General features: G+C 39.2%; 1 long non-coding RNA gene across 1 annotated transcript in view; it reads left to right on the top strand.

Annotated features, from left to right (window-relative positions):
- Positions 1 to 27,007, top strand: part of LOC124234240 (uncharacterized) — a 63,087-nt gene extending 36,080 nt beyond the window's left edge. The window contains exons 2-3 of the long non-coding RNA XR_006887258.1: positions 25,353 to 25,443; positions 26,879 to 27,007. This is a non-coding gene — a long non-coding RNA (uncharacterized LOC124234240). The remainder of the gene's footprint in view (positions 1 to 25,352; positions 25,444 to 26,878) is intronic.
- Positions 27,008 to 27,433: the final 426 nt, after the last annotated feature.

Here is a 27,433-nt window from a genome sequence, read left to right as displayed (position 1 = left end):
TCTCTACTCTCTAGAGTTGGACTTGAGATGTGCACAACCTCCTCATCTTAAAAAAATAAACCTTCACTTGACTTTATAGTGCTCCTCAGCTTTCATTCTGTTGTCAAATAGATCTACTGAAAGTTCAGTCTCCAGAACTTCTCATGACTTTCTTTTCAAATCCAGTGACTATTTTGAAGCCTTAATCTACTTACCCTCTCTTTGGAGTTTGACTATTAACCAACTTTTCCTTGGTCTTCCATTGTCATCCATGATTCTGTGATTTTTCTCTCGTGTTTATACTTCATTAATCACATCATCTCTCTCTCTCCTTTTGGTTCCTCTTTCTCTTCCCTTTGAGTACTACCTAAAGCTCAGTCCTTGACCCTGATCTTCTTTTATATTTCTTCTTCATGCGTTCCAATCTTTTGTTTCAATTATACTAAGGTTACTCTCACTTGGAGAAAAAAACTCAACCTAGGCCATTAGAAATAGGAGGGCTGTCTTCTTGATACTTGGTCATCAGTCCTCAGTTTGAATCTCTCCAGAATTAAGTGGTTTACCTCCTTCCACAGCAGCTTTTTTTTTGTTTTCGGAGAGGTCTACTACGTAAAATGGTTTATTATGTACAGCTGAGTATGTCTCCTGGTAATTTTGAGATATTGACTGTTTTTCTGTCCTCCAAAGTAATATTGAAAAATCTTCCCTCTTCTTCTTGGTGACCATTAGCAATACCCTGTTGGCTCATATAAGCTCCTCTTAGTCACTCAGACCCCAAGCCCTAGGAACATTTTTGATTCTACCTTCTCCTTTAGTTCAAGAGCAAACAAGTCACCAAGTACTGCAAGTCTTGTTTTGAATTTTCTCCTGCAATGGCATGTTTTGAGGTAGAAGAATTAAATGCTGTAAAAATAATCTTATCTGAAATTAATTTTTAGAGCTAATGCAATAGTGATAACAATCTCCACTGGATTTTTTTCAAAGGATTTTATACAAGTATTCTGAAGTTCAACTGAGATAATAAACAAAGAATATTCCGAAAATGAAGATGATAAGGGGAGATTAGTCATTTGAGTTATTCAGACAAAGTTGCAGTCATTAAAATAGTGTGGTACAAACTTGGACATGGACAAACAGATCAATGAAACGGCATAAACAACCTAGAATTATAGTTTATTAAATATTAAAAAAATGTGATATATAAAAGAAGACAATACATCTCAACGAGGAGATTGAAGATTACTCAGCAATGATTCTGGAATCTCTGGCTAGGAATTTGGAGGAAAATCTAAGTTTAGATGGTCACTACATATTGAATAAACTCCATACGGGATTAATGAAAAAAATTAAACCATAGAAAAAGAAGAAGAAAATTAATTGAATCATGATTAAATTGCTGGAACACTGAGAAACTTTTAAGATAAGATGTTATTGATAGCACAGCCACTTTGGAAAAGAGTCTGGCAGTTCCTTGAAAGGTTAAATACAGAGTTACCATATGGCCCAGCAATTCCACTGCTAGGTGTCTATGCAAGAGAAATGAAAACACATGTGCACACAAAAACTTGTACATGAGTGTTCATAGTATCATTATTCATAATACCCAAGACATGAAGACAACCCATATCTATTAACTGACAAATGGATAAATGAAATGTGGTATATTCATACAATGGAATGTTCTTTGGCAATAAAAAGGAATGAAGCACTGACACGTGCTGAAACATAGATAAACCTTGAAAACATTATCTAAGTGCAAGAAGCTAGTCTGAAAGCACTATGTGTGGTACGATTCCATTTATATGAAATGTGCAGAATAGGCAAGTCCATACAGACAGAAAGCGGATTGGTGGTTGCCTAGGGCTAGGGGTTGGGGTGAAATAGCGAGCGATTGCTAACAGGTGCAGGTTTCTTTTGGGATGCTGAAAGGTTCTAAAATTGATTGCGGTGATAGTTGTGCAGGTATACTAAAACCATTGAACTTTCACTTTAAATGGGTGTATTGTAAAGTATATGAGCTATATCGCAATAAAATTGTTAAAAAAAGAAGTAATTGAGGAAGTCAGAAAAGAAAGTATCAACCTATTACATTCCGAAAATATGAACCTTATTCTAGATCTTTTCTTAAATGAGAGAGGAATAACTGTATATGGTGTTCAAAAGGGCAGAGAGATCAAATGAGGTAAGAACTGAAATGTTTTCATTGGATTTCTTTTTTTTTCTAAACTCTTATTACCTGTGAAAAAATCCATTAAAATGTTCTGTAATCATATTTCACAATAGCTTACTTTTCAGCACAATCAATCAATAGTCTTTACATTTCTCTGTGAAGTCTCTATGAAGTATGTCACATAACACACCCTCTCCAGAAATCACTGTTTACTAAAAACCCGATGCTGAGGGCCCAAGATCAGCCTCTCCATTTCTGAACTGAACCCACTAGGTGCTAAGACTGTGCTGTAAGGAAAAATGATCCCAACTCAGACTTATTGGAAAAGGAATGAAACTTCAGCAAAGGGCACTTTGAGAGGTGCTTTTGCGTATGGTAAGAAAGCAGCGAGTCCTCTAAGAATAATAAAGGAGAGTGTGTTACAGTTAAGCACACGATTTGGAGTGAAGAATTCAGATGTTGCTGCTTTGCTGGTCCAGGCTGTTAATACTCTGCTGGTTCTTCCTTCGTTAGGAATTGCAGAACTTCGTCTGTGGCACAGAGATGCCACACTCCCAATATAGGGCAAACTTCTTCATTCTCCTGGCAAATCCATTCAACCTTCCTTAGCTTTCCAAAGTAGAAATCCTTTGCTTCTTCAATTTGTCAGCAGTTTCAGTACACTGACCTGCTGCATTGATTCGGCAGCTTCATCACTCCCACTGCCTAAGCCAAGATGCTTTCTCTCCAGGACAGAACCTGTCTTAGTAATTCTCTGTGTCTAAACGGGCCTCTGAGGAGCAGGACTGCGGGCTTATCCAGAACTGTGGCAACACGGGAAGATGTTTCTGACGTATCTTGACCTTGTCTAGCAGCTACGGTAAGGTCATAGTATTTTCCACCACACTCTGCATCAAAAATTTTCTTGAACCATTCAACAAATTAAAAAAGACTTGAAACTTTTCTTTCAATGATTTGCCTGCAAGAATTACAGATGGTCCCCAACATGATGGTTGGACTTAATGAGTTTTTGACTTTACGATGGCAAAAAGTGATATGCATCCTGTAAAAACTGTATTCTGAATTTTGCTCTTTTCCGGGGCAAGTGATACATGGTACGATCCTCTGTCATGATGCTGGGCAGCAGCAGTGAGCTGCAGCTCCCAGTCAGCCCGTGACCACGAGGGTGAACGACTGATACACTTACGACCATTCTGTTTTCACTTTCAGTCCAGTATTCAACGTTACATGAGATGCTCAACACTTTATTATAAAATAGACTTTGTGTTAGCTGATTTCGCCCAACTGTAGGCTAATGGAAGTGTTCTGAGCATGTTCAAGGTAGGCTTGGCTAAGCTATGAGGTTCAGTATGTTAGGCATATTAAATGCATTCTTGACTTATGATATTTCAACTTACGATGTTATCAGGATGTAACCTCATCATAAGTCAAGGACGATATGTATTTTGTCAACCTTCATTCTCTTAAAACCTGCTTGTAGTATTAAAAAATTCTGGATATATTCATGTTCCAGCTTGCTTGGAGTTTCCCTTTCTTCAAGGTAATAGAATCAGGGAACCACATAGCCATAAACTGACAATAAGCAGCCCCCACACACAATTGTTCCGTCTTTGTTAGGGCCAACTGCAGAGACTCATTCAAGCAAGCCAGTATCACCTTTTCCTACTGGAAGCAGACGCACCATTGGAGTATGATAATGGAAGGAAACCTTTATGCTGTAGATATACAGACATATTTTAGAGATGCCACAGAAGTGGTTGGCTGGTCATTTAGAAGGTCATCATGGTTGAAGGTGTAATCTAACTCTGAGGCACCAGAAACTCGATTTTTTCAGTGAACTTGGACTTGATCATGCTCTGAGGAACTGGCTAATGCTATCCAAAGTCTCAGGAGACTGATATATACACCTGGTGGGCATTTGACTGCCTGGGTAATGGTGATGGGGGACAGGGGAAAGGAGGGAGAAGGGAGTGGACAGCTATTAGCTTGTTCACTTTGTGCGAAGAGCCAGATTGCAAAATATATGAGTAAGAGGGAGGGGACTCATAGGAGATCTGGAAAATGTATTGGCCCAGGTATTGAAACAGCCAGTGTAATGGAATGGGTAGATTTATGTATCCAGGTGGAGAGCCAGTCATTAGAGAACTAGCTGGGCTTAGTTCCTGAGTCCGCACCAAGCGTGTGCCTTCAGCTAATCTGGAAATCTGCTGGCTGCCTGCTGAAGGGCAGGTGGCTGGAATCCACCGACAGTTCCACATCATGGTGTATTCTGGGGCATCAGCCAGCTAGACGGAGGGGACCACGGCCAAAGGACTATGAGGGTGTGCAGTAAAGACTGGGGCTCATCACCCAAGAGAGGGTGCCTGTAGAACTCAACATTGGGGACCCCTCCAGCTTAGTGGTGCCATCCTTCACTTATGTCCCGCATTTCCAGTTAGTCTTGCCCCTCAACCTAGTTAAATACTCACTTCCTGATATTTGCTCAACTATCAGGACCATGAGCGTCCCCTCAGATTCTGCTTCAAATACTTGACAGCTGAGCCAGCAACCTTCTCCATACATTCCCCACAGGCCCATGGATTTCTGACCAAGCACTCCACCTACTGGTGACACTAGATTCTCGTAGACTCAGACCTTAAACCCTGCCGTCCCAATGTCTTACTGACAACACTTTGACAGATTCTGTTATGTTAGAGGGGATGCTCACACTTGCTTTATCCCATGATTAACAGAAATTTCAAACTATTGAAAAAAATGTAATGTCTGTTAGAGGCGCTATCCATGAAGCAATAAGAGATTAATTTTATTATAAGCCAGACACTGATATGATGAAGTCAGAAACAAAAACTAGCTTCTTGTCTCGGTGAGGGGGGGGCCAACTAGTCAAGAGGATGGCAAGAAAGGCCACTGAAGTCCTTATTCAGCCTCATCCTAATTCGGACCGATTATCCTAATATGCAGCCTTCAACTCCGTGATTTGGCAAACCCTGGACATTTTAGACCGTTAAACTACCACTTGTGTGACTTGCCCAAAATAATATTTTTACAGACTCATGGAATCCTACTAGCACTAGGTGACAAAGCAATGTGGTTATTTGGTTATTTAGAAATGACGTTTAGTGTCAGGATTCTTAAAAAATCAATGCTTCAGTATTTTAAATGCTATTTTACAAAAAGCAGAAAATGCTCAAATGTGTTAAACTGGTTGATAAAATGAAGATGACAGTAATAAAATTTCTAATAAAAAGTACAGTATGATAGTAAAATTACTGCAGAAAAACCACACCCTTATTGTGGCAAAAACAGAAAATGATGTATCTGCATAAGATGTTATTTGTTTTGGCAGGTGAATCATAATCCTATACATCGCAGTTGTGAAATGGTTGAAAAACATGAAGTAAAAGTATTACGGAATTAAAGAACTATTTTTTAAAAATTAAGAAGTCATAAATGTAAAAAATGAGCATAAAAGAAAGTCTTACTGCAAAGTCTACTGACTAACAAGAAGACTCTGCTTTGCTATGTTTCTAATTTCTGGAACATCTCACTAGAAATTGTGCCTCCAGGGGCTGGCCTGGTGGTGTAGCAGTTAAGTTTGTGCACTCCACCTCAGCAACGTGGGTTCACGGGTTGGGATTCCAGGTGCAGACCTACACACCGCTCATCAAGCCATGCTGTGGCAGCATCCCACACACAGAATAGAGGAAGATTAGCACGGATGTTAGCTCAGGGCAATCTTCCTCAAGCGAAAAGAGCAAGATTGGCAACAGATGATAGCTCAGAGCCAGTCTTCCTCACCAAAAAAAAAGTGCCTCCAAATGGAGAAAGCACATATCAAATAGTCCATACTTGAACCATCAAGGTTGAAGAGTCTGTCTTGTTGATCAACTGATGTTTATTGGACACCCATGATGCACTGCACATTTCGGAATATGGAAGCAGAGCAAAGAGAAAAAAGACAAGTATACACTCCATAGAGTGTATTCTTGGTGAGGGTACTCTGGGGCTAGGTAAGGGGATGTATGCTGATGAAATGATTAATAGAGTAATTCAACTCATTTACATATGTCTGGTTTTTGATATATAAGTGGATCATGAACTCTTAATTTGTCCTTTCTTTCTTGTTTTTCTGTTTTTTCTTCTTTGCTACCCTCCAATATTGAATATCCTCTTGTTCCCTTAATTACTAAAATTTCTAAACTTTGTTAGGCATAGATCTGCCAAGTTGAAAATGCCAGATGTATCTGCTTCTACAAGAACAACTAATGATGATAACCACAGCAAAAGCCTGTATAGCAGTTAATAAGTGTCAGGCAGTGTTTTAAACTCTTCATGCATATTACTCATGTAGTCCTCTCAACAACCCTAGGAGGCAGATGCTATTATTATCCTTACTTTGCAGATGTGGAAACTGAACAACAGGGAGTGGCTTGGCCAGGCTCTTACAGCTGGTGAGTCCTGGAGCTGGGGGGGAACCCAGGCAGCTGGCCCCAGAGCTCTATTCTGAAGTTCTAAAGACGATTTTTATATTTTCTTCTGAACATTTGAAAGTTTTGCTTTTCGCATTGGAGTTTTTAATCTTTCTATAATTACTTTTGAGCATGATAGGATTTAGGTATCTATTTTTATATGAATAACTCGTTTTCCCAGTTCCATTCATTGATAGGCAAACATAAAATTTGTATGGATGTATGAGATCATTTCTGCTTTTTACACTATTCTCTTGGCGAATTTGTCTATCTCTGGGCCTATATCAGACTGCCTTAATTAATTTAAATCCAAGAAATTCTCTACCACTTTATTCCTCTTCTCCAGGAGGAGTCTTGGTTACTCTAGACGCATGTTCCTCTCAAAACATTTTAGATTCAGCTTTTCCTATTTCCCAGAAAACCCTCTAAGGATTTTTAAGAAATCAGGCTTGCAATAAATCTATAGATAAATTTGGAGAGAATTCACATTTTGTGATAGTGACTTTTCCTATCCGTGAATATGGCATATACCTCCATTATTTGAATATTCTTTAATGTCTTTTAATAGAGTTTGAGGAATTTCCACATAAAGATCTTGCACATCTTTTATTAGACTGATTAAGCAAAGTTTTATTGAAGTAAGACACCCTTACAACACAGTTCACCATTTTAAGTGCGTATAAGCTCTATGAATTCTTACAATGTGAATATGCTTTTGTTACCAGCACTCAGATCTAGGAAAAGAACATTGCCAGCACCTCAGAAGTCCCCTTCCGGACTCTACTCTTCCTCTGGATAGCCACCACTCTGACTCCTAACACTCTAGATTGACTTTACCAGTTTTTGGACTTTATATGTATGGAAACTTGTTTGGGTATTCTGTCTACTTCTTGCACTCCACATAATGCTTATAAGATCCATTTATTTGAGTAGTTATAGATGACTCATTCTCACTGACTGCTTTATATTATTCTGTGACTCTAACCCAGTTTATTTATCCATTTTACTATTGATGGGCATTTGGATTGTATCCAATTTCTTTCTCTTTTTTTTTTTGAAGATTGGCACCTGAGCTAACAACTGTTGCCAATCTTCTTTTTTTTTTCCTGCTTTTTCTCCCCAAATCCCCCCAGTATATAGTTGTATATTTTAGTTGTGGGTCCTTCTAGTTGTGGCATGTGGGACACCACCTCAGTATGTCCTGATGAGCGGTGCCGTCTCTATGCCCAGGATCTGAACCAGCAAAACGCTGGGCCACCTAAGCAGAATGCGCGAACTTAACCACTCTGCCACAGGACCGGCCCCTCCAATTTCTGATTATTACAAATAGTGAGGCCATAAACATTCTCATGAATGACTTTTGGTGAGCATATGTGTACATTCCTCTTGAATACATGAACAGGAGTGGAATTGCTGAGTTATAGAGTACATGCATGTTTCACCTTTAGTAGATGTTGCCAAACAGTTTTCTAAGCTTCTTGGGCCACTTTGCACTCCCACCAGTATGAAGTTTCCAGTTTTTCCCCATCTTTGTCCACACTTAGTAGTGTCTTATTCATTTTAGTCATGCTGGTAGGTGTATAGTGATATAGAATTATGGTCTTAGTTGACATTTTCTTGATAACTATTTAATTTAACTATTTAATGGATATCTTCTTTGTGAAATGACATAATTGTCTATAATTTTGCCCATTTTTCTGTTGGGTTATCTGGCTTTAAAAAAAGTCACTTTGCAGGAGATCTTTGTATAAACTAGATAAGAGTCCTTTGCTCAAGGTCTGCATTTCAAATAGATTCTCCCACTCTGTGACTTACCTTTTCATTCTAAATGGTGTCTTTTGATGAACAAAAGTTCTTAATTAAAAGGTCTGCTAATTCACTTATTTTTTTCTTTTACTGTTATCACACTTTACGTGTCAGTTAAATAAATCTTTGCTTACTTCAATAGCATGAAAATATTTCCCTATGTTTTATTTCAAAAGCTTTATTGTTTTATTAGGTTGCATCATATGAAATTACCAATAGTCAAGCTATAAAAATGGCAATTTCATATGGTTCAACCTAACATATTTAGCCTACAATCAGTCTGGAATCGATGTTCATGTTTGGTATGAGGTAGGGGCCAAGACTTTATTTTATTTGACTGTCCCAGTGTCGGCCTTTCATAAATCAGATGACTGTATCTATGTGGTTATCTTTCTTGATTCATTATTCTGTTTTTGGTTTATTTGTCTATTCTTGTGTCAATACCATACTGTCTTGATAACTATAGGTCTTTTATAAATAGGTCTCAGTTTGTTCTTCTTCAAGGTTGCCTTGGCTACCTTTAACCTTTTGCGTTTCCATTTAATTTTAGAACCTTCTGTTTTCCAAGTATTGCTCTATCTATCTTGACACTATTTTATGTGATGCCTTCAAGTTTAGAATTGTTATGTTTTCTTAGTAAGTTGAATTTTATATCACAATGTTAGTTACTTTACTGTTATTTTATCTATAATGAATATGGCTATTCTAGATTTTTTTGTTTATATATTTATATATTATCATCATTTTACTTTGACTATCCCCTCTTCCACATGTTTTGGATTTATCTTTTGTCAGTAGAATATAGCTGAATTTTTAATCCAATTTGTTTTAATGTGAGAATTTGATCCATTAATATTAATATTATTATTGGTATATTTAAACTTGTTTTTATCATTTTACTCCAAAATGGATTCTTTTTAATTCCAACCACATCCTCTATTTTTATCCGAAACTTTCTTTTTTTTTTTAGATTGGCACCTGAGCTAACGTCTGTTGCCAATCTTCTCTTTTTTTCTTCTTCTTCTCCCCAAAGTCCCCAGTACATAGTTGTATATTCTAGTTGTAGGTCCTTCTGATTCTGCTATGTGGGATGGCACCTCAGTGTGGCCTGGTGAGCGGTACTAGGTCCACGCCCAGGATCAGAACCAGCAAAACCCCAGTACCTCAGAAGCAGAGCTCGGCCTTAACCACTTGCCCTGGGACCAGCCCCTATCCTAAGCTTTCTAAGGTTTGCTTTGCCAAGGCCTATGGGGCACACCTGATAATGCTCATCATTCCTGATTTGACTGTCATAAATCTTAAGCCTTTACTCTGGATTTTGGCTCATCAGCTCATCTCTATTTTGACAGTGATTTCTTGATAGTATTTCCTAAACAAGATCTCCAAACCAGAATACCACACCAGGGAGGTTTGCTAACATGAGCACCTATGTAATACGAGTCCTGGGGCTGCATTAGGTGACGATCTTGTCAAAGAAATCATAATATGTATATAAAAAGAAGAAAGTGCCAGTGATAAGGAGGGAAACAGCAAATCAATCACACACCGAAGATACCATTATTCTCTCCTCGGTCCCTCTCCCTGGCTAGCTCAGGTTTCTGGTAATTTCCATAGGAAAGCAGTGCCCGATTATGTTTTTTTCAATTTACTGAAGCACAACTTTTAAGGTAGAAAGAAGATCAAAACATTTCCTAGGAAAGCTTAAATGTGATTCAATTTAACCGGGAGACGGCCCTCTAAATGTTTGATCCACCGTGAGCTCAAGCAAAGCAATGGAAGCCTTACTTTTTCTTGCACTAGATGGCAGTGTTTCTCTGCCAACCAAACCAGATTTACAGGCCGGCTGACCAGCTGGCCCACTTCCCCTAGGAAGCACCCAAGCGCTCCCGGTAGCTTCCTGACTCAAGAAGCCAAGTTAGAACCGGTACAAGCTTCTATTTACCGAGGGAGGCGCGATGCCCACGGTCCCCTGAGGCTTGTGACTCAGTAAGAAGTCGGGAAGGGAAAAGAGAGTGAGCGAAAGAGAAGACAGGGTATACTTAGTTACAGCAAACGCTTCAGTGAAAATGCACCGGGAAGCAGACGCCTGCCTGAGAAAGTATCTTTGGACCTAACTTTGGATTTGAGGACAGATCTTTCTTTTCTTCTCTTTGACGTTCCATGTTCATAAGCTTTCTTCATTCCATTGTCTTGGAAAGAATATTAATAATAGTGCTGCTTTAGGTCTTAGTATGACTCAAGTAGGGCTCAATTCACCTTACAAGGTGCTTACTTTATGTCATTGTGCCTCCTAATTTAAAGGAAAGGTTTTTTTTCTAGAACACTTCTTTTAGTATTGTCACTTTTCACTGATAGATATTAATGGAGATAATTCCATGTTAAAAAATTGTGCTAGCACTTTGGTGGGTACAAAGAAGTACTTGGTAGGTACTGAAAAAGTACTATTATACTGTTGCATAAAGTATTGGGTTGTCAAAAATGAGGCAACCAGCCCCCTGTCTAGGAAGGGGCTGTATTTTCAAATTTTTGGAACTCAAAATACATTTTCTAATTAAAATGTTTTACATGGGCAGTTAGTTCTCCAAATTAACCCATAATATTACTTTATGTTTTATCATTTTCTTTGTCATTAGCATAATCTATGGTTATAAAAAATAGCAATATAAAGAAAAATATTGTAATCCCTTCAAATCCTGTCCCCAGAGACAATCACTATTAACATTTTGGTGTCAATATTTTTCTCTGTGCATTACAAACAATTGTCACTTTTTATTATTAAGAGCATTTCCCTTCATCAATAAAATTCCTTCAAACATGAACTCTGGAAAGAGACTGCCTGATTTGATTTTTTGGAATTACTGTTGAGCTTGATTTCTCTATCTACAAAGCATAAATAAGATAATATAGGTTATGTGCTTGCCATAGTGCCAGGCTCATAAGAAATGCCCAGTAAATGTTAGCTTTTATGTGTTTATTACCACTATTACATAAACTTTTCTCCTATTATAAAATTATTATAAAAAACTTAGAAAATACAAAGTATAAATAACACAAAAATCGCATATGATCCCACTGCACAGAGGTGATCATTGCTAACCTTTCGAAAGTTTTTTAATACTTCTCTTTTTAAAATCTAAATGGGGATCATACTGTATGGTTTTGTTTACTGTGTTTTGACATTATGATCTCACAAAAAAAAAAAAACCTAATTTTATTGACTGCAAAATACTCTATTGTATGGATGTAATTCAGTTTACTATTTCTCTCTCACTGGATGTTTGAGTGTCTTCCGATTTTTGCTATTATAAACAATGATGTGATGAATCGCCTAGATATAAAGCTTTGTGTGCTTTCGGCTTATTTCTCTAGATTACTGTCATAAAAGTGGAATTATTGAATCAATGTATATGAACTATTTTTAAATTCTTGATATATATTGGCCAAATTCTTTTTTAAAAGTTTGAACTGATTTATATTTCTACCAGTCTCAATAAGAGTGCTTGTCACTTTAAGTAGCCCTTTATTTTGAATTTTGGTTAATTTGAAAAGTAAAAAATGCAATCCCGTTTTACTTGTTGTTACTTGGATGAATAAGACTTTTTTTCTTCATATTATCATCTATTCTGTGAAACATCTTTTTCCTTTGTCCATTTTCCTGTTGTGGTCTTATTTTTTTAAAAGTCAATTTGTGTCAGCTTTTTGTATAATACATATATTAACTCATTGCCATATTCATAGTAGTTATTTTTCAAAATTTGCAATTTACTCTTTATTAGGCTTATAGTGGGATTTTCTTGTGGAAAAGAAAATTCAAATTTGAGTGCAGACAGACCTGTTTTATGTGTGTGTAGGAGGATTTCTTCTTTTGCTTTTTGCTTGAAAACGTCCCTCCTCACCCAGAGATCAGGTTAAATTTTCTTCCATAATTAACAAGTAATCCATGGGGTAACATTTTGAGACCATGTGGCTCTTCCATTTCCCAACGAACTTTCACCCACTGACTTGAGTATCCATTGATAGTTCTTGCCTGAATTAATTGTTTCATTGATGATTGCAATATATATTTAATTCTGAAAAATTTAGCAGTTTTAATCCATCTGGAATTTGGTTTGAATACAATATGAGATGAAAACTTAAACTGACTTTATTCCCTCCAAGTATAGATATTTACTTTTTATTAATTAGTTTTAACTAAAAAAGTAACACGTGTGATAAAAATGCAAACAGTTAAAAAAGGAAATACAATAAAGAGTAAGTTCTCTTGTTACCCTAGTCCTTCAGTTCCCCTTTTCAGAGTGAACGCTACCCGTTTCTTGTATAACTTTCTAGAATGATTCTAATATACAAGTGCATATATGCACGTGTGTGTGTGTTCATCCATTTTTACATAATGGAATCATAATGTACATACTGTTATGTACCTGGCTTTTTTCTTAACATTTCTGAAGTCCATTTCTTACCAGTACATGAAGGGTCACCTCAGTCTTTTTAATTTTTTCAATGACTGCAGAGAGTGATATTATATGAAAGATGTGTGTATATTTGACCCATTTCTAACTTTAAAATAGACTTTTGTGAGCTAGACTGGGAATGTGCCATGTATAATTGTGACTTTTCTGTGGGAATAAATGTGTTGTCATCAGTGGCCCCTGGAGCATTTCCAACCCCCGCGGGCAGGTAAGCTCACTGAGGGCACTGCCTGTCTTCTTCTCTGCCGTATTCCCTGTGTCTATCACTGGGATATAAATCAGCCCCTTAGGCCCCCTAGATTTCTCTATTTCAGCCCTCATCCTCAACTTGTAGCCCTGAATACATGACCTCTTCTACAGATCTCCTTTCCTTTACCCCCCTAGAGGCTTCTATGTACTGGATAGTGAGTGTGGTAACTTGGAGATGCCTGAACAAGTGCAATAATTAGAGAATTGTTAACAGTTAGCCCCCAAGGGACCAATCATAAATGCAATTTAATAAGGGCTGGTTTACGAGCACACTACTGGACATGACCTCTTGTCATGACCAGTAACTGCCCTTCCTTGATCATCTCAGTCTCCAACTACCACTTCCTGTCTTTGGAACACCCAGCTCCCACGACTTTTAGCCCAACCTGGACCTTTAATCCATTGTTGGATTTATCACTATTTCTCATCACCATCCTATCCTCACTTCTTTCCTTGATTGGCTTAAACAGTTCCATCATGACATTCAGAGAAAGGGGAGAACAGAATGAACAAGAGTAGTCAGAGAATGTTGGACTCGAATGGAGTCTTCGATGAATGAGTGATGCTGGTGTGTTAGGTTGTGAGGGCTGCCATAACAGAGTACCATAGACTGAGTGGCTTAAACAACAAAAATTATTTTCTCACAACTCTGGAGACTAGAAATCCAAGATCAAGGTGGCCCACAAAACTGATTTCTTCTGAGGCCTCTTTCCTTGGCTAGTTGGTGGTTGTCTTCTTGCTGGGTCCTCACACGGTCGTCCGTCTGTGCATGTCTGTGTCCTAATCTCCTCTTCTTATAAGGACACCAGTCATATTGGATTAGGGCTGCCATCATGGCCTCGTTTTGACTTAATTGCCTCTTTAAAGACACTATCTCCAAATACTATCACAGTCTGAGGTTCTGGGAGTTAGGACTTCAACATATGAATTTTGGGAACACAATCAAGCCCATAACACTTGGAAAGACGTGGGGAAGGGGAAAGATTTCCCAGGAAAGGAAAATGTAAGCCAACCCTGTCAAAGAGTGAGCAGGGTGTAGTGAGCTAGGGGGTATGGTCCTGGCCTGGACTGGAGGAGTTGATTGGAGGTAGGGAGATAAATAAGTACAAGTGAGCAGGGGAGTCAGCCAGAGGATTGGGGAGGTGTGGCCAGCCATGGAACAGAGCAATGACAGGATGGAAGTGACATTTTAGGCAGGTTAAGCTGGTCTCATATTAATATCTGTAAGAATGGACCTGAGGTGATGGGGGAAGAGATGGGATGTGTGTGGACGGAATAAAACTGGAAAGAGAAGCAAAAGATTTGAGAAATGATTTGAAGGAGGAAATAATAAGACTTGGAGACAAAGGGCATAAGGGATGGAGAGGAAAAGAAGAAGCAGAAAATTTTCCAGCTGAGAAAAATTGGAATGGAGGTGGTGCCAGGGGGCAGGAAGCTAGATGACACATACTCTATTTAAAAGCAATCTTTTATGAATAATGCTGAAATGAACATGGGGTGCATATATCTTTTTGAATTCATGTTTTCATTCTTTGGATAAATATCCAGAAGTGGAAAATCTGGATTATAGGAATCAACGTTATCTTGATAAAAATTAATTAAATTAAAAATAAAGAAAAGCAGCCTTTACCCTAACTGTTACTGTCTTGTTTGTCAGAAACATAGAATTGTAGAGTTGAGAATGACCCGAGAAGTCGTTTAATCCACTGTCTTCGTTTTGTGCACATGGACAAGGCCTGTTTTGTTACATCCTGTATGTCGTCACTTCGTTATTTTACTATTTCCTCTTAGTGTAGCAGTTCTAAACATTACGAAACCCATGGAAAGTAATTGCCATATAGCTCACTAAGGGGAGGAACTCACTCCACCAAGAGGTGGGTCTGGGGCCTGCTGCTCCCCTAACAGGCACTGACTGGGCAAACACAGGCATCACCAGGCCTGGGCACCTTGCCTGCTCAAGCTGAAAGCTGAAAGCCAAACCAGATGACCCGCTGGGGCCCCTGCAGCTTTGTGACGTGGGATGCTCCCAAGCCTGGTCCAGAGCGTGGGTGGCTCTATCTTCCCCATCTACATTCTCCAGCTTTCACGAATGAACAATACCTTTAACCCCCACCATCTAGATAAGAGATAACGTTTAAGATTTAAATAGAAGAGGTAACCTGACTAGTTAAAACAACAAGAAGATATCAGGTCTTTTACCAAGAGCTGGGGCTAAGAAGGGGTGCAAAGGATGAGAAAGAGAACACCACAGGCATTCAAGATAAGCAGGTGAACTTCCAGCCAGAGCCTGGGGCTGTCTAGAACAGAGACTGACCGTTTTGTGCCCGTCACACATGGTCTTTCAGTCCTTCTATTCCCAACTCTGAAGCTGAACTGGGAAACTTGGGCAAAGCCAAGTCACTCCCTGGAAGATGGGTGGAAAGTTCTCCAAGCCAAGGTGTCCTAATGAACCTGGCAGAGCCGGGGCCTGGCGCAGAGTGACACCCTTCCGCCGGCTCTGGTTTCTCCCCAGAGGGTTGCATAGCTCTCTGTCTTTTCTTACGTCACCAGCATTGCGCTCCAGCGCTACTATCAGTATAGTTATAGGTAGCAAACAATCACAAATAATTACTCACTCCCACCATTTCCTTCAGAACCTCAGTAATCAGCCACACGCTCCCACCATGAACTGAGCTCAACCAGTTAAAACTGATTGTAAATTTTCTTTAAAAATAAGTCCACACTTTTTTGCAGAATATTGTTATTATTTTCTCTGTAGTAATTTCATGGATGTTGAAATATGGGGAAATTTTTCTGAAACTCAGGGAATCAATTGTTTCAATTATTTAAAATATTTCTGTGCCTGTTAACGGACTTGCTAGTGTGCTAAATAAAAGTTACCCAGGGCCACAGCTTGCAGCTCCAGAGGCCACAGGCCTATCCTCTACCATCCATGTGTATTCTTTCCTGCTTGCAGTTGAAAATGCAAGAAATCAGTTTTAAATATGTGCCATAACATCTTTTTCCCAGGGCAAACTGACTTCTGTAAGTTGTTCTCCACCGTGTTCAATAGATTCTGATCATCCACAGATCAAGATTAAAATGCATTTTGTAACTTGCCCTATTAATGAAAAAATTAATGAAATAAATTGTTTCAGTTTATTTCAAAATCATCTCTGATTTTTTACTTTATTATTTTTTTTTTGCATAAGATTCACGTAATAACAAACATGGAGAAACGGCACAATTTTTAAAAGCCACCAAATTATAAATAAAATGAAAACTGATAATATAAATACATGTCAAATTAATTTGGTACAACTTGTATTTCCTCTTGGAACTACATATCACATTTTAATCGCATCTATTTGAACATGAGAGGACTAACAATTTAATTGCAATTTCTGTAAAAAGGAAACCTTTTGAAAAAATGCTGTTTTTTAAAATATTAAATGTTTGCCTAGAGTCATTTGCACCTGTCATAACTCAAATATGGTCTTTCTAAAATTATTTTGGATGCTAAGGAGTGAAATTAAAATCAATAACAAAGCATATTATATTTGATTCAGATGATTAATATAATCATAATGTTGCTATATCTCCTGAGAAAGGAAAGCATGCAAATTAATATGGGCTAGTGTGAGAATCCTTAATAAGGAATCCTTCTTAATAAGCCATACATTTTTAAAAGAAGAACCCTAACTCAGAAGAAGAAAATGTCTCTATTTAAATAAGGTGAGAAGAACATTTTCATTTTTACTTGAAAACTTTTTTCTTAGTTAATTATTGCATTACCTTTTTAGAGTTTTACAAAGTACACCATAATCAGAAGGCAAAAAACAAACAAATAGAAACTTGCACTAAACCTATTTATCAACAAGCTAATAAATGGTAGTGCATTGTTTGTGTGTGTGTTTTGAGGTTTAGAAAAAAGAAACAGATTCATTACCATGAGCAAACACTCTATTTTCATTGATTAGCTCAAATGGCAAAGAATTTTTAGGTCACATTTCATCTTCATTGCCCATCCCAAATGAAACGATAAGTAGCAGGATTTTGGCTTGTTTGTCATTGATGCACAGTGTAGCTGGGAACCCACAATTCAGAACCAATCTGCTGCTTGGTCTGAAGTACAGCCGAGCGCTGTTGGCCCCTGTGGTTGCTGGCCCACCCAGTCTCTCTGCAGAGAGGCACAGAGCCCCTCCCTCAGGGAGGTCCAGCGGCTTACTGACTCTCTCCCCATGGAGGTCCTCCAGGGAGACATCTCCCATCCGAGATGCCCATGCATCGTTTCCCAGGGAGGCTGGCTGTGTCGTGGAATGAACACAGGCTTTGGACTCAGACAGATCGATTGCCTCTCCCTGAAACTCAGTCATCCTATAAACCAGGGCTAAGGAGTTCTTACCTCTCATCTAGAGAGGCTGGAGCGTTACATGAGATAACCGAAGTAAAATGGCTGGCACAAAGCTTGCACACACTTAGTACATACACAATAAAATGCCATTTGATGTAGACTTCTAGGCTTCAAGCAATTTTAACCTGGCTTGTATGACCTTGAGCAAGTCATATGACTTCTCTGAACCTTGTGTTTTCATCTGTAAAATGAGTCCATAAGGCTCAATCAAGACGGGGACTGTTAAAGTGCTTTGTAAATGGTAAGGCATTAAAAAATGTTACAAACATATCTTTCAGCACACATTTTTCTTATGTCAGCCTCGTAAGCAAGGAAATACTCTACTCCCACAAATGAAGAAACTGAAGTTCAAGTACAATAAAGTGAAGTTGCAGAGCTAGGATGCAACCCAAATATTGTCATTATAACGCTCTCCTCAAACATTGTATGCAAACGCCAGTACTCAAATGTTATAATCGTAATACCATGCTCAAATATTATAATATAGTACCAATATTCACATATTATAATTATAATGCCATACTCAAATATTATCCTAAAATACTAATACTCAAATATTATAATTGTAACACCACACTCAAATATTATACCTTTATACTAATACTCACATATTATAGTTATAATGCTATCTTCAGAGCTTTCTTGTAGTTATCTCTTTGTTTTGTGATTTGCCATTTATTTCCAAGTTGTTTCTCCGTGAGCATCCATCTCCTGCCATCCTGACCAAAGTTGCCCGTGGACAGGGCCAGCTGAGCACAGTGACCGGGCACTAAATGCTTTAGGAGGACCAGCTCCTCACATCTGTCATCTGCTGTCATTGATCTAAGGCAGATTGATTTTCATCTCCTGTCTGAAGACTTTCCTGCTCCCTCCAGGCTGCAGGGTCTTCCCATTTCCTGATCTGCTGGGGTGCTTAGAGCGGACACCACCAGATTTCCAAGTATGGTCAGTGTTCTGCAAAGGTTTCCTTCTTAATTTGGGGGTTTATTGTTTCCTTTGAGAGTAGGAATCACATTTCGAGAAGAGATTAATAACACCTAATAAATACTTCTTGTTTAATTCATTTGTTGAAGTGCAGACCCCCAGGCCTCAGTTTCTCACAGGTAACGTGTCAGACCCTATATCTGTGATTTGCCTTCTTCACAAGTAACACCCACACTACAGAAAAGGACCAAAGATGCAGATTCACGCACTGGATCTGGATAAACCACCATGGAGGGTTGCTTTTCAGGAAAAAAGTTTAAACTTGGGTTGTTGGGTTCTGAAAGCTCCTTGACTCTAGAATCCTACAAATTTTTTATACGTAAGTGGCGTTTTAAAGCTCAGGTTGGTCTCTCTACATGATATAGTCTTTTTCTCACTACCTTGAGGAATTTGCGTTCTTTAAAAAATGGTCTTAATACTGTATAAAATCTCACAATGCCAAACGGATAAGCCGTCACACACAAGAGGAATTATTTTTTGTAAGGGAACACATGAAAAACATTCATACTTCACCAGTAGCTAAATAATGGAAATGGCAACAACCTATATAATTAGCCAACGTTTTACAAGGAAAATTTGCTGTGCCAGTGAGGTCCTTGGCAAAATGCTACATTCATGAATAGCCAGTTACAATGTAAATTGGTTCAACCCTTTTGAAAATCAGGTAGCAGTTTGGATCTAAGATCTAACATCATGAAAATGTTCATATTTTTTTACCTAGGAACTGGACTTCTTAGAATCTCTCCTAGGCAAAGAATTCAAAAGAAGTTGAACACTGTGTGTTTGAAAATGTTCACTATAACCTTTATTGTTAGTATTGAATACTTGGAAACAAGCTAATAATAACTACCAGTGTATGGGCTCTGCAGCTCAGAAACAGCTTCCATGCACATCATCTCCTTTGATTTTATGGGGGCCCTGGGAGGTAGGTGATGTTACCCTCACTTCATAGATGAAGAGATTCATGTTCAGAGTGGTTAAGGTATTCAGATCACACTGTTGGAAAAAGGTAGACTAGGGCTGAGGTTTTCGGATTCCAAAGTCTGGGCCGTCTTGCCTATCAGATGACATCCCTCTGTATACATGTCCAGCAGTAAGGTAAAGGGTAACCATATGAACTTAATGAAATAAATACCTAGCCATTAAAGTAATCATTATGAAAGCCACACAGCAATATTAAAAGACACTTGGCTGAAAAAACCAAAGTACAAAAATCACATCTTCGCTGAAATTATTATATAGAATTAGATAGTCATAGTAGTTTAAGGACTAGAAGGGAAAGGAAGAAATGTGAGTCACTGAGAGGTTTCCTTTTACTGTAGTACCACTGTATTTATAATTTCATGTTTCTGTGAACCATCTGGCACCCTTTAGCTCTTTAATGGAATCATAATTTTCTCAGGAAAAATAATATCTATAAAAATAGTTGCACTGGGTTGCATGCCCTTTGAGAACTCTAAATATACAAGAGTCTGGAAATCAAAGTAAGGCTTTTCATGGAATTATGGATCCATCGAGGAACAAAGGCCCGTGGAGGATGGGCCGGTGCTGGTGGCAGAGGCTGGGCGGGGCGGTCACAAGTCCCCTGTACTGGCTGTTTCATCTCAATGACGCTTGTGAAGCGAATCTTGTGTGGAGCTCGGGGGGTGGGGCTTCCTTGTGAGGCTGACAAAAGAGGGCTGGGCTTGCCACATGGAATCAGGCTCTGGGAGGCTGGAGGAGCCTCCATTGTCCTCAGATCCAGTGATTAAATGTCGGATTAAAGAGGAAACATTCCTTCCACCCTCCTTTGCCCCCCAAACTCAGCTCATCAGGCCCATTCACAAGCCTCCTTCCAAAAAATATTGACAGGGGTGCCTTCTATTCATCGTGGTCACAGCTGACACTGCCACCCAGACAAAGGGGCTTCGGGAGGTTAATTAAAACCAGGTAATAGAAGGAATCAAGGACCAACACTTCAAAAATGCCACAGGGGCTCTGGGGCAGGAGAAAAGACATATGGTGTGACAGCCACTTTCCGGACACTGGTCCACTCTCACACTCTGCCTGTAGCTGGTTATTTTCTTGTGCTGATGGACATGAGGAACTGCTTTATCCCGATTTTTTACCCTTCTCCTGACCAAGCACACTGTGCCTTGCTGCATATCTTAGTCTAGCTAGTTTTCCACCTTTTTCAGACAGACGTGTGTCTGGCAGCATCACTTGCAGACTCTTCATCCAACTGACATGGATATTTAGTTCTCTATGTTACTGTTACTGTGGGCATGATTTTCGGGAGCATCCATGCAGGATCTGCCAGGATGCTATCAGACTAAGCTAGTATGTTGGGCTAAACTCAGTCTGCCCTACTGGGTCACAGCAGGTGGGACAGAAATATTGACAGGTCAGGGAGAAATCTTTATGGAAATATGACCTGGACTAAAGGGATACAAACATTAGACCCATTACTTAGACCTAAATATTCATCAATGTATTCATTTGCTTTTTTAAAGGAAGATGTATCGTGTAGTGCCTTCAAAATGGGAGGCACTCCGTAAATATACATTGCAGGTTGAATAAATGAGTGACTTAGGGAATCAAAGCATAAACTCCTGTGCCAAATTACCTAGACTTTCTCACTTACTACCTTTGCGACCTTGAACAAGTTACTTAGGCTCAGTTTCCTCATCGGGAAAATGGAGATGATGATGATGATGACAGTACTTTCCTCACAGGGCTGCTCTGAGGATTGAAAGCATTAATATATGCAAAGCTGTTAGATTAGATCTATCACAGAATACATGCTGTGTAAGTGTGAACTACAATTACTATTATTACTTGCTTTCAGCAAATAAATTCTAGAAGTGTGTTAACAGCATACCTGCTTCCTACAGTGCCAAAGAGAATAGAAACATCAATATAGAGAAGGATAATACTATTTCTTTATATTGTATATCCTTAAGCACAATCCTAAAAGAAATTATTAGCACATAGATTTCAGGAGTTTATTAAAATGCAAAACTCAAAGGAATGCAAGGATAGTTTGATATTATGAAATACGATATCAAAATTCACTATATTAATAGGTCACAGGACAAAAACCCTGTAATTATATTTTTGATGGGTGGCCAAATGAACTTTTAATTAAAATTTAACAGTCGTTTTTTAATTTAAAAAGTTTTAATTAGATTAGATCCTGGACACAATAAATTTACATATAAACACATACACACATATTAATTGAAAAACTATCACAGTGCTTGTTGGGAAAATGCTTTTAGCATTATCAAAGATAAGATATCAAAGATAAGATGACACTGACCACTATGGAAACAATTATTTAATATTATTCTGGAAGTACCAGCCAATGCAATTAGGCAAGAGAAACAAAACTCTATAAATCTGGGGAAAGAATTATTTGCACGTGATACTATTACACACTTTTAAAATCCACAAAAATCAATTGAAATGCTGTTAGAAACAACAAGATAACTAAGTAAAGTGCCTGGTTACAAAATTAGCTATACAAAAATTAATAGATTTTCTATAAGTAAATACAGTGGGATGAAACTGATCACTTCCAAGTCTTATAGGCTAGATTAATTTTTTGCCTCTGCAAACCAGGCTTCCTTCTGCTTCTGAGCAGTGGGCTGCAACAGGATGAATTCCTGTTGGACAGACTGAAGTGGTGGCTTGGACAACAGGCAATTCTTCATCAAGACGTACCTTTTTATTCGTTCTAATTACCTGCTGGCAGGCACTAGGTTTGTCTGTTTTGTGTGTGCCATGTGTGTCAAACCGAAGTCTCTGAAGTTGTTTGAATAAAGTGGACTAGTCGTAGTTATAGGAAGATATAAAGACTAAGCCAAAAGAAGCAGAGTTCACACAGCTTCATGCATCTGTTAACCTGCCTTAGACACATTTCCTTGTGGTAGGTAGGTATTTTATGCACTGTTTGCCTTGAGATAGTCACAGATTTAATCAATTCTTTATGGTACTAGGCCTTTTGTATCCACAAAGAAAGATGTTCCATGATGATCTTAATAGCACATCTAGTTCAGAGAAATCCAATCAGAAGTTATTTCTCAGATCATTACATTTATACATAAACTCCAAATACCATATATTGTTTCTAAGCTTACTTTCTGATCTCTTGCCGTCCAACCTGACATGTTGCTTTATTGTGATTAGCTCTATATAATAGTTTACTTTTTCCTCTAAAATATATTTTAAGGGCTGAACCTATTTTAACAGCATTTTTGAAGCTATGTGATTTATTCTTACTTATTCTCCACTGTCAAATATGCATTGTTCAAAGATGGGTTGCCATTTCGAGTGCTAACTGGGTAGGGAATATAGAATTTGGTAAGTGATAAAGCTTCATGCATAAATCCCAAACCACTAATACTGAAACCCACTTCATCCAGAGAATCAGAGGAATCCTGTATATAACATAAATGCTGGAAAAACTGGAGGTGCCTGTCTATGTTTGCAGAAATTATCAGTTAAAATATGCTAATCATTTAGAAAAGTCCTTAAGATTTATTTTAAAAATCAGCTCAAAGAATTCTGGTTATTTAGTATTTTTTGACAGTAGATATTTGATAAACATGTAAGAGGTTAAAATTAACCATAAAATACAACATCATTCAGTTTTGTGCTCTCTACACATATGTTACCACGTGAATAAGAGGAAGTGACACTTACCTTTCCCATAAAATAATGCTTCACTAGAAGCAACTCCAACATAGACCCTTAAATTTTTAGAAAAATTAATTTCTGGTCATTATTCTCTTTCTAAAAAGATGATTTCATTGCAGGATCCACAAAAAATGAGTCTTTAAATAGCAAGCTCCTTTAGTATAACTAAAAGTATTTAACCTATAAAAATTATGAGGCTGGCCCAGTGGCACAGCAGTTAAGTTTGCATGTTCCGCTTCGGCGGCCAGGGGTTCACCAGTTCGGAGCCTGGGTGTGGACCTACTTGTCAAGCACCACTTGGCAAGCCATGCTGTGGCAGGTGTCCCACATATAAAGTAGAGGAAGATGGGCACAGATGTTAGCTTAGGGCCAGTCTTCCTCAGCAAAAAAGAGGAGGATTGGCAGCAGATGTTAGCTCAAGACTAATCTTCCTCAAAAAAAAAATAATAATAAAAATAAAACAACAACAACAAAATTAAGAACACATACATCTATTCAAGAGCCCATCCAATAATTTTCTTGGCTAAAAATTTTTTGGCAGATACATCTTTGCTTCCCTGATTTCTTCTACCTCCTCCTCTATGATCAAGTTTCGGGATCAACTTTGAAATATATTACAAAATAAAAACATGTAGCAAAATTACTTAACATTCCTATGTTGAATTTTGAATTTCATTCATTCATTCAACAAATATGTATCAAAAAACTACTCTGTGCTAGGCATATGTGCCCTGAGGTTATAGCAGTGAACAAAATTCCTGTCCTCATGGAGTTTACACTCTGATTCTGGTGGAGATAAAAATGTTTTAAAGTCTGTTGAATGCTGAGTTTGTCCTAAATAAAAAAGGAGAAAGAAAGCTCCTGGTCAATGCATGTATCTCGCTAATCTAAATCCTTCTTGAAAGTAGGCAGGGCACTAATCCCTCAATTATCAATCATCTGGGCATTCTGTGATGATTGTGTTACCTCTCTATTGCGTTGCACAAACAGAGAAAAACCCTTTTCCAATTACCATCCCCCTTTGGTGAGTCCCTTGGTGGGAGCAACAGGCCATTGGAATTGGCTGACGGTTTCATACCCGTGTAGGTGCCCTTCTGGGAAGAACATTTGCTTTGATGGCAGGGAACCCACCTTCAAATCTCACCTCTTACCATGACATTGGGCCAATTACTTGTTTTCTCTGAACCCAATTCCTCACCTGTTAAAAGGGCATGTTAATTCTCCCTCAAAGGACTTTCATTCAGATTAATGAAATAGTTGGTGGAAAGTGCTTGGCGGCTGGGGGTTACCTTACCCAAAGACCCCATTTATTTGTTTTTAAGATTGGCACCGGAGCTAACAACTGTTGCCAATCTTCTTTTTTTTTTTCTGCTTTTTCTCCCCAAATCCCCCCAGTACATAGGTGCATATTTTAGTTGTGGGTCCTTCTAGTTGTGGCACGTGGGACGCTGCCTCAGTGTGGCCTAACGATTGGTGCCATGTCTGCACCCAGGATCTGAGCCAGAGAAAGCCTGGGCCGCCGAAGTGGAGTGCACGAACTTAACTACTTGGCCAGGGGCTGGCCCCTCAAGGTCCCTATTTAGTGGCAGAGCTGGGATTAGAACCCACCTCACCTCACTCAGGGGCCAGTCCTTCGTTGTGTACCGTGTTTGCGTTTAGTAATCTCTGATGATTTCAGCCACATGACAAGACAGCAGATGTATTCATCATTCATTAGTAGATGCTGATGCTACTGTGCTGCCTCACGGACTCCTCTGGGTCTCAGTTTCCCCTTATGTAAGATGAGGGAGTTGGGCGAGACGGTCTTTAGGGTCTCTCAACCATGCACATCTGTGACTCCAGATAGGGTGACCAACCATCCTGGTCTGCCTGGGACTGAGAGGTTTCCCTGGACACGGGGACACTTCCAATGTTGAAACCAGGATGAGTTCATCCTAACTCCAGTCTTCCTCTCCTCTTCATTTCCACCATAACACTGAACACCTAAGATTGAACGTAACCCTGCGAAAGAATTCAATGTGAAGTTAGTAAAGAAAAAGTCACGACCACATGGCCTCTTCACGTCTTCATTCGTCCTTCTTCTCCCTTAGCAGTCTCCTATCTGAAAGCTGTTTTGCAAACCTGCTTTTAATTATCTCCTTCTGTGGTTTTAGGTTCATATAAAGCTGCTGACCAGCCATCTCACGGGGAAGAAACCAGTATTTCCATAGTCCCACCACCTGGCCTTGTCAGCACTGTCCCTTGGTGAGTGTAAATGCAAGTTTCTTCTCCTGCAACTCCTCTTCTTTATTTTTATCTTCTTCTTTATTATTATCATTGCTACCAAAAGGCAGTCACCTCCATGGGAACCACAACAAAAAGGGAGCTCTCAGAGCACAGTGTTTTGATTCTGAGCAGAGGCTGCACACCTTTCGGCTGTTCCCTGGTGGGGACACTGGCTCTGCCAGCCCCAGCTGAGGTATCACTTAACAGTGCGGGCCTTCGGGGGCAGAGCCCGCTCAACATGTTTACAAGATGTGTAGCTATTAGCAACATCTTACAGCTCACGCTAATTAATGAGGAGAGCGGCTGATGAAGCCCGGCTCTGAAGAGGGCCAAATTGCATCAGTGTTTGGCTTTAAATTGATACCAAAAAATAACTCGTCACAGGTGTGTTGTGAGTAGCACCATCCCCCAGCAGGTCGGTTGTTTGCCACACTTCAGCTGCAGCAGATCCCAAAGCAGCCAAAACGCCAGCGTTATGAGTTTATTAAAGTCGTTTAAAATGGTTAAGTGTATCCATTATTTTAGCTGAGTGACAAAGACTCTCTCCACGTGCGTCAACTCCTGTGAATCCTACACCGGGAACAACCTGGTCATTGGATCCTGCCCCCGCAAGGAGAAGGATTTGTGTTGCATTCTAAGCCTTGTAACAGAGGGGCCACTCTCCACTCTGACACACACGCCCCTGTTATTTCATAAGGAACACGTTTCCCTCACGTTTACTGTGGAATCTCTCCATGCTGAATTTTCTTAATTAAACCAGTAGATGCATTCTATTTCTTATAAAATCACTCTTTTACTTTATTAATGGCTCCTCTGGCAGACAACGAATTTAACAATGGTTTGTCCAACTTCTGCTTATTTGAGGTTTTAAAGGTTTCATTTGGTTAAGGAAAATAACTTGGAATTTTGAGGTCACTAAACACCACTCTCCCGGATTTTATTGTCCTGGATACCAAGTTATTTATTGCTTTTTGTCCCCTGGTAGGAAGGTGGTGAGTTTTATCATGTCCATTTTATGAAGGATAAAATAACACCCCTACAATACTGTATAATCTTACCAGAGTTAAATAAACAAATCATGATAAAAGTCAGTATCTCGCAACTTCCTGGGTAAAAGGCTATGTTATTTGTGAGATATTCTCAGTAGGCTGAAGTGGAAGGGTTATTTTGGCTCATTCTTAGCATCACAGAAGAGATTCCAATAGCCATTGGAAAATTGATCAGGCGCCAACTAAGACCCCTTTCAGGATGCATAACCTACCGCTAACAGTGGTTCCCTTTGGGCGGAAGGGAGGATGGTCACAGGGGGACAGTTGATGAGACTGACTTTTTGTCTTATCTTCTTCAGTATATTTTGAAAAATTAAGGAAACACTTGTGTCTTGCTTTTCAATAATACAAAAAAAATATATAAGATCTTTTTTCAGGCTGCTGCTTGGTTATGTTTTCCTCTGAGCAGACACAGAAAGGGGAATGGACTTAGGGCTGCCCCCTAGGGGTGGCGGCAACCGTGTGATGAGATGCGACAAAGAGCTACACACAAACCGGAAGGTAGGAGGTAACCTCTGCACCCAGGTTAGTCAACCCTCTTGTTTCAGGGGTGCTTTGAAGGGAGGGTGGGAGAGAGAGTTGCAGTTGGAAAAGATGATGGCTAACTGCCCTTGACACCATTGCACGCCAACCTCACAGGGGCGCTGGGAGGATTGCTGTTGCTAATTACACAATGTTGAGTGCTCATGCTCCCTGGAGCAAAGGCCAGCCACATAAATGCAAAATAGCAACAAACACTGCCCCGAATATTGCCTACTGACTTTTCTCTTGAAATTCAGTCTCGGGCTGCTCTCCCTCTTCAATGGCGTATAAACCACTTCTCATAAACTGTGGAGGGTTCTGCTGGATCCACCAGAAGCTGCCCTTAGGCTGGCACCTCCACAAAACCCTGTCCTCTATGTTGATCATTAGAGAAAATC

Source organism: Equus quagga, unplaced genomic scaffold (genome assembly GCF_021613505.1).
Source record: "Equus quagga isolate Etosha38 unplaced genomic scaffold, UCLA_HA_Equagga_1.0 73442_RagTag, whole genome shotgun sequence".
Lineage (NCBI taxonomy): Eukaryota > Metazoa > Chordata > Mammalia > Perissodactyla > Equidae > Equus > Equus quagga.
Note: the sequence above shows the minus strand (reverse complement) of the source record. Positions and strands in the feature narration are given on the sequence as shown.